Source organism: Podarcis pityusensis (genome assembly GCF_964106645.2).
Source record: "Podarcis pityusensis genome assembly, chromosome: 10".
Classification (NCBI taxonomy): Eukaryota; Metazoa; Chordata; class Lepidosauria; order Squamata; family Lacertidae; genus Podarcis; species Podarcis pityusensis.
The window spans coordinates 33,142,211-33,156,213 of NC_138035.1; the positions used below are offsets into that span (position 1 = coordinate 33,142,211).

Genomic DNA, 14,003 nt, shown 5'->3' on the forward strand with positions numbered 1-14,003 from the left:
TGTGTGAACCATCCCAAGGTCCCCAACATACATGAAAGCCATAATAATGAAATAAACTTGGACACATTTATTGGTAGATAGTTAATTCCATTTTCTCCCCTTTTAGGCTCGCTTCTTCACGCTAGCCTACTAACAGGAATACTCTCTGGGGAGAAGAAAAAGGGAGGGAATACAAAAAACAGAAAAAATATTTTCTCCCATCACTACTCCTACAATGCTGATATAATAGGAAGGAGGCCATATTGCACCACCATCTTCCAGATATTACTTGGGTTCCAAGCGTTCTACTCAGTAGCTGGCTAATACATCATTTGGTTAAGTTTGTAGCCCAGAAATGGGAAAACTGTGTCCCTCCAGATGATGTTGGACTACAACTCCCATCATCTATGACCATTGGCCAAGTGGGCGGGAGATGACAGAAGCTGGACTCCAAAAACATCTGGAAGGCCACAAGCTTCCCATTCCTATTCTAACTTTTCATTTCCAACCATCTTTCTAGCCCTTGTGGATTTTTTTTAAAAAAAGAAACACAGAACATGCAACAGCAAGTGTATGAGTTGAGGTTGAAATACAATACCGAGGATGGCACTAGATCCAACAACTAGCAATTTAGTTAGAATTATGAAGAGTGTTGTGGGAGCAGGCCTAAATCTGAGTTACACTTAGCAGGGATGGGGAATCTGTGGCCTTCTAGATGTTGCAGAACCAGTTCCTGCCATCCCTGACCTTGCTGCTTAGAACTAACGCGAGTTGGAATCTAAGACCATCTAGGAGGCCACAAGTTTCCCATATCTGCTGTAGAGCCTGTTCTGAATGTTACAGTTCATCTTTGGGACATTTCTTAAGGGAATACTTGAGCAAGTGCCAAATTCTTCCTTCCTCTTCCTCCTTATGTAACGACAATCTTTTTCCAAGTACTGTATCTGAAATTGGAACAGAGCTTCTAAGTCAGCAGGTGTGGCTTCCTGGCAGACATGAACACCAGAATTGCTCTGTTACTGCAACTAAAAGCAAGTGAAGGAAGACATGCTTCAGGCATAAGGGAGTGTAAAGATGTTCCACACCTCTTGTCTTACAATAGGAGCAGGTCTTCTTTGAACTTACATTAACTACATATCATCCAAAACTAGGCTCTTGTTCTTCTTGTCCTTTTCTTTTTCTTTTACATCTAGTTAATTTTCCTTTCACTCCATCCCTCTTTTCCTGCCTGGGATGGTATGAAATGGAAGCTAGATACACAAAAATCACACCTTCTAAAATACAGAGGGGGGGGGGAGCAGTTAGATGTTACACAAAGGAGGTATGCTAATTTAACGCATTATTCATAATTTACATAGCTTTTGAAGACCCTGGAAAGGCAACACTGGCGCTGTCCTCTGTTGGTAATATCATTCAAAGGTCAACCTAGGCACAAGTACAAGAAAAAGTAGCTAGTTATGCAGGAAAATTATACTTACTTTTAAACACAAAGAGATTAGGTTATTTTTAGTTTGTGACTGCATACTTCTGAAAGAATTAGTATTTAAAATAAAACTTAAAATTACTTTTTAGTATTCCCTTATTCTTTAATCAAATAAAAATCTTAGCATTTTGTTTGTAGCTGCAGTAGCTGCTTTCAGATTAAGATTCTAACAGATCCTCCCTCCCTCCCTCTTCTTTACAGACAAGGCATAAAACTCCTTTGGATGTGTTACTACTGCTTCTCCCCAGAGTATATGAAAGTTCATGTTCTGTAAGAGACAGAATTTCCAGCACAAAGGGACTTTTTGGTAAATGCTATACTGTACTTTTGTGTCAAATTAATGCCAGATTTGTTTCTGTTTGTGTACACACCAAGGGGCATTGCAGGGGGTTAGACTAGACGACCCTTTGGTCCCTTCCAACTCTATGATTCTGTGAGGGAAGGGGGATGCATTTACCCTAACCAAAGGTGTGCACATGTAGGCTGGAGAGGAGTCTTAAGGATTCCAGTTGGTGTGAAGCTGATTTGAGAAACAACATCAAACAGGTGTAATTTATAATGAAGTACAGGATACATAAGCATTTTGGATAGTGTTATGTAACATGGATGAAAAACCCAACACTGGAAATGCAGTGAGTGCACAGTAAAGGGAAGCATAAACACAGCCTTACTTTAGGTCTGGTTCACAAATGCACAATAATGGACAAGCGAAGTATCATTGCTTTATCACTAATCACTTTCCTCTCATTCAATGAATGGCAATTGAATATGTGAATTGACTCCTTTCAAAGTTTCACATCTGAGGTGATAGGGAAGCTCCACCTATAAGGTTTGTGTGAAGGAGCCATCAGAGCATAGAATTTCCGTATCATCCCATATGATCTCAAATACAAAACTTCTAACTGAGTCAGTTAGATAACTGTTGCCAGTCATCAAACCCAAAATAATCTAGTAATAAAAAAGCAATTGATGTGCATGTATGAACTGGCTGGTGTCAGGGCTGACTGGCATTTTACACAGCAGAGTTTGCTGCTAATCCATAAGGAGGCATGCAGGAAACTCATCTGCCTCTTGAAGTGTGTATCTGCCCACAAAAGGACAGGTACTATGAAAGAGCTGCTAATGAAACAGTGTTGACAGACATAACATGACACTACATTGCACACACCAATCCCTCCCCACTGCCAAATGTTGCAGATGCAATCATATCACATCTGCAATAATGATTTATGGGGGGAACAAACCTTCATGTCTTAGGTTATAACTCTGGAACTAATTGATGATTGCTAATACCACATTCCTCTTGTAGTCCAGTTATACAGGATTTCTTCTAAGGTACTGTCCTGTCAATTCCTCCTTATCATCTGCCAACAGCCTCTGTAAGAAACATGATATTGAAATGGGCAGCTGGACAGGCCACAAAATAGACCCCCATCCAGAACAGCATGCAGTGTAAAAATATTAGGGGTGATGAGAGAGGAAAGAGATTTCCAGCAGTACCATCTCGTGTTATTGTATAATTTTTGCAGCAATTCAGGATCTTGCACTGGTAAAGTCTTGAAGTAAGGAGCTAGCGCTAAGTAAGAATCTAGTCAGCACAATGATTCACACTTGCCCAGTGTGACTTCTGCCCCTCCTCCCTCATGCACTCCCTAAATTTATTCTGCAGGTTCCTCCACCCTCCAAATCAGATTTGGGGAGGCAAATAAAAAATGGATGCTGTGCTCTTTGCCCACCCCATCCTCCTAATGTGCTACCCAGAGCCAAGCCATGGTTGGGCTTAAAGTTTTGTCCAAACTCAGCTTTCTGGTTTAATAAGGCAAACCACAAGTCAGGTTCAGACCTAAGCCAGTCCATGGTTTGGCTTTGGGTAGCAGGAGGACAGGGCAGGAGGGGGTGGGATGCAAAGCAGCCACAATCTTTGCTATTGTTCAGCTTCCTGCTGTGTGCAAACTGGGCCTCTATATATCCCAGGAAGGACAATCAACCTGTGAGAAAACAACTTTGGAAGGATCTGATCCACACACACATACTCCTGGCTGAAGTCCCAACATGATATGGAGGCTGCAATGCTCAGTGTTCCTGCACAATAAATGACTGACAATCAAGAAATGTGTGACAGCTACCATCCTAAACTCACTCACATGAGAGTAAATCTCATTTACTGAAACTAAGTAAACATGTATAGGTTTGTGCTGCATAGTTCTGCCCCTTTTCAAAAGCACTGAACTGTAATATCACCATCACCTTAGCATTTGATTGTGGCTTACAGTCCTACTTATTAATCCTCACAGCAAACATGCAAGATGGATTTCAGTTTTTCAGGTAACCAGGGTTTGCTTGTTCAAGTACATCTTTTTCAAGGCCACTCTGTAAGATCATGGCTGAGCTGGAATCTGAAGTGGCATCTACCAAGTTCAACATTCAACCATCATCAACTAGGAAGCTGTGATGTCATCTCGGGCCAAATAATAAGCCGCCTCTATATCTCTGCCTCAGGATCTCTGGGTCACCTTTTATTGCGGCTTACTGGTGTGAGTATGAGTGAATTCTATCCCATTACAGAGAGCAGGGAATTGGTAGAAGTGAACCCTCCCCCACCCAATACCTTATCATCCCTTCTGGATATGACACAGAAGAATTTTCAAAGGAGCTTTATTGTGCATTTCCCTTTTTATTTTTTATTTTTTTAAGTGAGATGAAGAAGTATTTCTGTTTTGCCTGTTGAGGTCTCTGACTTGCCATGTCTTGGTTGTACAACCAAAGAAAAAAAAGACATTTAACTGATCAATCAAAGTGGGAGGACATCATGGGTGATAGAAATTTGCCAACATTCAGACTTCAGAGATCTACTAATTCCCATTATACTTCAGTGTTGAGTGGCACTCATTGGACCACTGCCTTTTTATCAATATCCACAAAAACCAAGAAGATAATAGCATCACAATCTAGTTTTGATGTATTCATATATGAGACTATTTATTTTGCTCATGACATGACTCTCAGGAGACAAGCAAATATCCGGAAAACTGGGAGTCTCCTGAAAGTATTGCAATGGCTGGAAACAACAACTAATCAGCATGGCGGTAATGTTAGAAATTTCAGAGACAAAAGTCTAGGTTTTAAAATAAGTACTTCTACCTTCAATAGGCTTATACGATACCTTCCAATAAAGATCGGAAGATTAAATCATAAAGGTTACGGTTTTTAAATATCTAGTTGTGGGAACAGAAAGCCTACTATCCAAATTTACATAGTAAACTATCGGCTGTATGATTTCTGTTCATCTACATGTTCCAAAGTTCCCCAAACTATTCAGAATTCTGTGTCCAAACACACACACTACATTCCACTACACCAGTGTGGTGCAGTGGTTAAGAGCGGTGGACTCGTAATCTGGTGAACAGGGTTCGCGTCTCCGCTCCTCCACATGCAGCTGCTGGGTGACCTTGGGCTAGTCACACTTCTCTGAAGTCTCTCAGCCTCACTCACCTCACAGAATGTTTGTTGTGGGAGAGGAAGGGAAAGGAGATTGTTAGCCGCTTTGAGACTCCTTAGGGTAGTGATAAAGCGGGATATCAAATCCAAACTCTTCTTCTCTTCTACATATATATGAGAATAGTGCTGTGCAATTATTTCACTCGTTTTCCGGTTCAAAACCTTCCAACAGTTTGTAGTAAAACAGCATTTGACTTAAATAACTTTCTTCCAGATAGAAGATGGTGTATGCGCGCGCACACACACTGTTCCAGCACAGCACTAGATCACCCAAATATTGCTGCTCCCAGATGGCTGGATTGCCTCCAAGCCCCAAGGGCATTACTGACTGCTAAGGCCTCCAGCAGCTGTCCTCTTATAGCATAGTAATGACTCTCATATTATCAAACAGTATTTTTTATTAGCATAAATTCCCCACCAGTTATTGAGCAACTGAATTCCTCGTGGCTTTGATATACAGGAATATTTCATCCAGTCTCAGAATCTGCAAAAGCATTATCCACCCAACAAATCTTCACCTTTCACAAAGAACTAAGGAGCAACAACACACCATAACTGCCCCCTCTGTATGATTAAAGGATCTATTTACAGTATTTATTTTTATTTACCTGTTTGTTTAGGGAATTTTTAAATCCCCACTTTTCCACTCTGAACAACGTGCTCAAGGTGGCTCATAGCAAATTAAAAATACTTACTTAAAAACAACAACCTCAAAACAATAAAGAAGTTATAATCAACAAAAACATACACCAAAGGAAGCAAAAAGGCCATATTAAATCAAGTGGTAGGGAACCCGTAATCCTCCAGATATTGCTTGAATCCAACTCTCATCAGCCCCGGTTAGCTCTCCCAATAATCCAACAACATATGGAGAGTCACAGGTTCCCCACCACTGCACTAAAGGGAAGCCAAAGGCTAACAAAAATTAAAAGTTATTCAGTCAACAACTCAAGACCAAAGGAGCGAGGCTAAGCAGACCACTAGGGAGAGGAGTTCTACATCCTTGGCACCACTTCTGAGCACACTCTTTTCCACAAACACGAAATGGGGGACTAAATGATCCTAAGTGTTCCTTCCAACTCTATGATTTTGTGTACAAAAGAGAGAGGAAGTTACACAAAATAGCTTATCCCACTAAGGGATCACAGGATTGCATGAGATGAGAGAGTCCTTTAAGTATACAGGTCCCAACTTGTTTAGGGTTTTAAAGGTGAATTGTGCCTCGATTCAACACTTTGAATTAGGCTGGTCAGTTGTGCAGTGTCAAAAAGGAGGGTTTGCATCATCAGATAAAGAGGACAAAATAAAACAGCAATTTGCACATGATTTATATTTATAGACAGAAGAAATAATTACCAAAATTTAAATAAAAATATATGTAATATATTTTACCACATTGGGGAAGTGAATAGAGTTGTTGCAAACTGCCAGGTGGAAATGTTCTTTCTTGTGCTCAGGTCCTGTTTGCATGTTTCCCACAGGCATCGGTTGGCCATGGTGAGAACAGGCCGCTGAACAAATTGGACCACTGGCCTGATCCAGCCGGCTCTTCTTGTGTTCTTAAGGCATCAGGTGACTTGGTGCGTCTGCTCCACCTGCTGACCAGGTGCTGCTAACTGTGGATGGGCAGCTTCAAGGTTCCTGCTCTCCTTTTTCATGCTTCCTTACCTTTAAAGCAGACTCAAACTGGAAAGCCCTCCAACAGAACACACCTTCAAAGAGAGGACTGCCTTCTGACGGTCCTTCAAAACAGACTGACAGCCAATGAAGTCAATATAAAAATGGAGTAACATCCTTGGAAAAAAATATATCTCCAGTCAGCACTTTAGCAGCTGAATTTCATACCAGCTGGAGTTGCCAAAATCTCTTCAAAGGAAGTTCCATATGGAGTACATTACACTAATCTGATCTTCATGTAACCAAGGCATATGAGGTAAGGTCGGTGTCAACTACAGAGTGAGCCTTCTCAGTGGTCATGTCCTGTTTATGGAATCTCCTCCCTCCCCAGGGAGGTCAATCTGCCAGCATCATTGTTATCCTTTAGATGACAGACAAAGTCATTTCTATTCTCCCAGCTTTCCTAAGTTTATACAGTTTTCGCTTCTGCTGTGGTTTTCATTTTTATTGTATCTTCTTCTTTTCTTCTGTTGTATTTGTATTTAAATCACCCTGGAAACATGACTGAATAGCAGCATATGTGCTTTAAAAATAAGTGTGTGCCTAACTATGCCCAGGTCTGCTTCCTCCAGAAATCTGCACAGTCAGTATACCAGCCTAAGCTCCTGGCCACTGCTTCAGCCTAGGGAACTGGAAGTAAAGCTGGGTGCAGAAGCACAACCAAACTGCAAACTTCTTCTTTTTAAAATTGAGGGTTTTGAAAAAGTTAGACAAAGATCAACAAACCAGGAGAACAGTTTTAATGAGTGAGATGTAAGGGGGCAGGTCGCGGCAGCAGTGCATAAAAGGAAACAATTAAGACAATAGTCTATGGCAGTGTGGCTAACGTTTGGTCTTCCAGATGTTGTTGGGCCACAACTCACACCATCACCAATCGCTATAGTCCAACAGCATCTGGAGGGTTACAGGTTAGCTTCTCTGGTCATCTTTCCCCAATGCAAATCTGGTTTTTCAAGGCAGAGAACAATCCCATGCACAACAACATGGATTTTTGTGTGTGGGAGGAATCAGCTATGGAAGGCACCAGGAACAAAGACAGCTGCACAGACTGATAGCGTTCCTGCTTGATTTTTTTTGTTTAGCAATGGGGGAGGGGGATTCATGCTCAATAAACATTACTTGCAAAAACATTCGTGCTGCAGCTAGCTGGAACAGACTGAGCAACGCTACCAATCTGTGCAGCTTTCTTTGTTCCCAGTTTGCAAATCCATCCAAAACAGGCTATATTACTGCCACTGGGTTGGCAGCCCTACTGTCCAAGAGTACTTATACATTGTTTGGATTAAGCTTCCATTTGTTTTGCAGTCCCTTAATGATCTCAGAACACCACAGTTTCTCTACAATGACATGGAAAGAGAAGTAAGTCGAGTCACTCCTAGGCAATCCCTCCCAGAGACTTCATGGGGGGACAGAGACTGCATGGAGAGACTGCATCCCAGAGACTGCATGGAAGACAAGAGTCCCTCATGACACTGTAAGCCAGTGGTCAAGATGGTAAGCAGAAGTCCCCCAGCACCAGCTACTGACAGCTACTCTCTGGAAGGATCAGACACACCATAAAATGATGCCCACAGCCAAGTGGTCCAGAAGCATACTACAATAGATGGTCATGAAAGCTGCTGAAAGGTCCATCAAAACCTACAGGGATATAACTACCTCTGTCCAGTTCCTGAAATAGATTAACTACTAGGGTGCTACCAGGCCATCTCAGTCTCCAATAGGGGCAATAACTTGGATTAAGATGGATTTAGAAAATCTAGCATCTGGAAAAACTTAAGATGGGTTAAAACCACATCTTTAAGGACCGTGCCCCAACAGTGAATATTGGAAATGGGCTAGAACTCACCCAATATGGTAGATTCCAATAAGGTTTTCTCAGCAGTTTAACTATTGCTCCACCTGTCCGAGAGACATTTGTCATCCACTCAAGCCAGCCCACATCTGGCTGCCTAAATCAATGGACAAGATGGAAGCACACAGCTTGCCAGCCTCATCCTCCAAGAATTATGTCCACTTTTAAGGCTGTACAACTGAATGGTATCTCTAACAAGCTGGCAAGCAGTTACCAGATGTCTAAACAAACAGTCCTGCTTTTTGTTGTTTTTGATAATGGGCAACAGAATTATCTTCTCCTTGTCCTCTACCTATGATTGCACCATTCTAAGGAATTCTTTATAAATGCTTCTTATTTTTACTTCTTTAGAACCCAAATGCTCCAAAATGTGAAAATCCAGTGTGAAATCACTTACATGGGCTTTTAAAAAACTAGCAAACACCAACATGGATACCCCTCTGTTCAACAATTCCACATTATTTTATGAGCCTTTTCTTTTTCTTTTGAAAAACATGTCCTTTGGAGGTGGCTGGATCCTTAACTCTTTTACTTGAAGGCTGCACAGCACCCCTGACATTTGGGGGGGGGGGCTGTTATTGGTGTTCGTTTTCATTTTTCAAATCAAAACAAGCTACACTCCTACAGCAAAGCTACCTCCCTGCCGTTGCACAGAAACTCAATGCTGCTAGTGGAAGTATCGGTATATCACTAATGCAAAGGTGTGGGAGGGTGGGGAGGTTGTCATAAAGGACAGCTCTATGACTTGCATCTAATCCTGGTTTCTGACCCTGTAAAAGCAGAAGATGACAGCAATATTTTGAAGGGAAGTTCCATCCACAGTTGACAAGAAAGGAACTGTGATGTGTGGCACTGTAAGGAGATCATTCGGGATTGACAGCAATGTTCTGCACATTTCAGAGATGGAGTCTCTCTCTCATGCTGCCAAGCTGACAGTTTTGCCTGCCTGCAATTCCCTTTCCCGGATAAGAAAAAAAGAATGAGACTATTTCTCAATTTCTCTTCATTTCTTTGCTCCTGGGCATTGGAAATCAGAACAAAATGAAAGATGTATTATGAGGGGGCTGGAAGAAATAAACGTCTAGAGAATTATTGCGGTGGGGGAGAGAAAGGAGGGGATGGGAGAAAGAACAGGATGATGCAGAGGCTTTAAAAACAATATGCAAATAAGGCACAGCAAAATCATTTGTTATTGACAAAAGCCCAAAAGACTGAGCCAAAGGGAGTAAAAACTGTTCCCTCCCATACTGGGTGAAAAGAATACTATACCATGGGATGGAGATAAAGAAAGTAGGGAGGAGGCTCCCCTCCTTTCTGATTCCCACCCACCCTCAGAGCCCACATTTCCACATGCCCCTGACTTAATCCATCATTCGCAGCCCAATCCTATGCACATATACTCAGAAATAAGTCCCAGTGAGTCAAACAGGCCTTACCCCTAAGTAAGTTTGTATAGGATTGCAACCTTAGGCTGGGACTTTCTTCTGAATAAACATGAACCGAATTGTAGCATTAGAGATGCACGGAAGAGAATGAGAGTAGTACAACTGCGCAGTAGCAAAATATTAATTCCTATCCACAACCATTAATATGCGGTTGAAACATAGGCAACTCTGAAAACAAGCCCCCAATAACATTTTTTATTATTATTATTATTATTATTATTATTGGTAAGCTGCCTTAGAATATCAGCAATAGTGGCTGTTCATAGCTTTTCCAAACTATAACTACTTTTCTTCTCAACCCAGGATTATCAACAAGGCTGGCCCTATGATAAACAGTGCCTGGGTCAAGGGGCACAATTAAAGCCCCCTTCCATGCTGTGAGTCGCATTGCCAAGTTGTGTGGCTTGTGCTGGATTTGCCTAATGCTCCCAGGCTTTTCCAGCAATGGCCATGAAAAGAGTCCAGAGCTATGTCTCACTGATTTTGCCCTAGCTCACTGCAGACAGTACAGTCAACAAACACTGAGGGCTCATTCACACTGGTTCCACCTTTTCCCCCCCAAGAAAGCCTGCTGTTTACAGCTGAATCAGAACAAACACCACTCTTCTTTTTGCAGATGTATGTTTGTTCTGATTCAGTTGTAAATAGCCGTGGGATAAACGAAATACTGCTCAGACCCAAGATTAGAATGCACAGAACAAATAGAAAACTCTCAGACCCATGCATGGGACAAGCGCAGTGTGGATGAGTCCTCAGTCCCTGAACTCAGTCTGGTGCCCTAAGGGTGAGTGCCCATCCTGGTTATCAAATTGTTCTCACAAAATACACCTTCCTGAGGTAGCCAAAATTCTTACAAAGTCTTCTGGCAGATTTCTTTGAGCCATGTGCCTACCAGTCATCAAAATGCACATTATCCTTACCAACATAAATTCCTTCTTCAACAAGCAGTCATTGGAGAAAAAGTAATTTGGATTGGGCTCATGGTACGGAGGGGTGGGGAGGGATTTCTCTTTGCCCCTGCACTAATTATTCTCTGGGGCTAATAGTAGTGCTCCACAGGGGCTGATCTGGATTGGGTCCACACAGTGTGAGCAGAAAGAATTAAGACTTTTTCCTCCATGTTCCCAATCCCAATCACCACGCACACGTGTGTGTTTTTTAAGAGAATAAAAATATTTGGGGATTGTAATATGGAACTCAAATGTAACAGCGAATCACGTAATCAGAAGATATTTTGTTCATCATCTAAGTAATGACAGGATTCCTCCAACTGTTCACAACAGGTGATCAAAAATCTCTCTGCTGGGGAAAGGGGGTTTAATGAAATGACACAGCTTCTTTATTCCATCGCACAACTTATAGTTATGAAGATTTTCCCATGTTTCTTTAAAATCTTGAAATCATTCTTTCTTGTTCTTCTCTCAGTGGTCCTTAAAAGTACCTGTTAGACCCAGCATCCCCAAACTCAGCCCTCCTGCTGTTTTGGGACTACAACTCCCATCATCCCTAGCTAACAGGACCAGTGGTCAGGGATGATGGGAGCTGTAGTCCAACATCATCTGGCGGGACACAGTTTTCCCATCCCTGGGCTAAAAACTTAACCAAATGATGTACTAGCCAGCAACTGAGTAGAAAGCTTGGAACCCAAGTAATATCTGGAAGATGGTGGTGCAATATGGCCTCCTCCCTATTATGTCAGCATTGCTGGAGGGCGAATTTGGGGATGCCTGTGTTAAACCTAAACTGGCCCACTGACCAGCAATAAGTCCGATATGTGTCTCTCTGTCACAGCAGCTGTAGCTGGCACAGCAAAAATATAGTACTCTCTCTCCCAAACCACCTTCCACTGACTGGCCCAAGTAGAAATTTTACAGTTACTCTTCCCAACCGTGTGTGTGTGTGTGTCTGTGTGCAACTCAGGAAAACACTTTGTGCATCTATTAAATCTTTTACCACAATATATTTGTTAGACTTTAAGATGCCACAAAACTCCTTGTTGTTTTTGCCGCAGCAAACTAACAGTAACAACAATAATACAGCAACCCAAATAGTAAACAGCCTTTCTGTCTCTGGTACACAAAGTCACATTTTTTGACAGAAGGTGAAGGTTCTCTTCTGGTATTTTGCTTGAACAAGCCATTCAGGAGTTTAAAGTTTTTGTCTCTCTTTCTGTGCCCTAACTTCTCAAGAAGAACGGGGGAAGGGAATATGTACAACTCAAATCATCATCATCAATTGTCTTAACAACAATCTCAATTCAAGTGTGCCAATGCAACTTTGATATTTCTTTCTACATATCACAGGTCTCTCAACTTCCAGCTAATACACCTATTTCTTCTTTTAATCTGTTTGTTTTATCTAACCTTCTCATACAGTCAGGCACGGGTTAATTAATTTATTCTACAGTGGTACCTCGGGTTAAGTACTTAATTCGTTCCGGAGGTCCGTTTTTAACCTGAAACTGTTCTTAACCTGAAGCACCACTTTAGCTAATGGGGCCTCCTGCTGCCGCTGTGCTGCCGCCGTGCGAATTCTGTTCTCATCCTGAAGCAAAGTTCTTAACCCGAGGTAATATTTCTGGGTTAGCAGAATCCTGTAATCTTTAGGTAGACAATTGAGTTTTGTGCTGGACCCTGTGCACTGATCAGCCCAGCAAACCACTCTAAAAGGAAGCCAGTTGCAGAGTTTCCAAAACTTCTCACAGCAAAGAAATGAAGCAGAACACTTAGCATTTCCAAGGTTCTTCTTTATATGGGGACAAATTATTTAGAATCCCAGGGCCATTTAGGAGATAATGTTGTACTGTACTCATGTATAAAAACTCAGTTACTTCAAAATGGATGTCACAAGCATCTATCTTGTACTTGGGACTAGGAACGGAAATAAAATTATCTCATAAGTGGTGGTCCTGGGGATTAATCAAGAAGAAAAAGGAGAAAAAATTGGTAACCCTACTTGTACCTTGCAAATGCACAACTCAAAACATATTGTTAGACTACATGGCAACAGCAGGATTGCCAACTTATTTTTACTGGCTCTGCTCATGTGAGTTTAAGAGCAACCTGCTGTGCAAAAAATAAACTTGCTTTAATCTATAGCTTCATGGCATCCTGGCAAATTGATGAACTTAATTTTCAGCATCCACACACTGAAAAGTAAAGCTTTGTTAAAAATGAAAATATGCCAAATATTTTGAGTCTTCCCCCCTTGTAAAGGGACTCTGAATAAACTGATAGATGCTGCAACCTGTGCTTTAAGGAGTAAATCCCCTTGACCACAGTGGGACTTACTTAGATGGATGCCAGCTGATAAACACAGAAGCTCAGGCTGGATGTTTTTTTGCACCACTGGCAAAGCTTCACCCGTTTACTTTTTGTATATCAGACTGCTGTTAAATGTATAGGAGAAAATGGGAGGGGAATCAATATATCTACCATTGGCTTCACTTTTATTGTGACCCCTGGCTCCACCTACCATTCGCTGCCTCTCCCTCCACCCCACCAAGTCCAATGAGAACTGGTCAACAGTATTAATAGTGGCTTACCTCGTAAGTTTGCTGTAATGATTCTAAATGTATGTGAGGCAGTATGAGCATATAATATTATAGATTATACAGGATTCACTAGGTATTACTTTCACGATACAGACAAATTGCATTTGTCTTGGAAAGTAATTTATTGAATTGAACTGACCAAAGGCCATGGCAGTTACAAATATAAAACAGGAACAACAATCCATATTAACTGACAATACCAAATTATGAACAAAGCAAATTATAATCTAAACCACAGTTATTTTGATCTTCACCTTTCTGAGGTAGAATAATGGTGCAATTTCTGTGATCAAATAACTCTGTAGGAGAGATCATGGATTCTAAGCACCTTAGAAATGTAAGATGCTGATTATTGAGAGGAAATTAGTAAAATGAAAGTTCTTGTGAAAATAATGATCCACCTTGTCACTATCTGCAGAACACACATGAGAATAGCAGACAAGTCTAGGTACACACATACACATGTATTTCTGGCATAATTTCTAGTTAGAATCTCTCTTCCATTCACAAACGTAA

At 41.4% G+C, this 14,003-nt stretch overlaps 1 protein-coding gene across 9 annotated transcripts in view; it reads right to left on the bottom strand.

Annotated features, from left to right (window-relative positions):
• TCF20 (transcription factor 20) overlaps positions 1 to 14,003 on the bottom strand; it is a 200,220-nt gene that overhangs the window by 129,833 nt on the left and 56,384 nt on the right. For 5 of the 9 annotated variants that reach the window (XM_080971876.1, XM_080971873.1, XM_080971879.1 and 2 more), the window contains 2 exons: positions 2,707 to 2,839; positions 1,334 to 1,404 (listed from right to left, as the gene is read on the bottom strand). The exons of 3 other annotated variants lie outside the window; for them this stretch is intronic. The gene's annotated coding sequence lies outside the window, so the exon portion shown is untranslated. The remainder of the gene's footprint in view (positions 1 to 1,333; positions 1,405 to 2,706; positions 2,840 to 14,003) is intronic. One more of the 9 variants, XM_080971882.1, reaches the window with a different exon arrangement.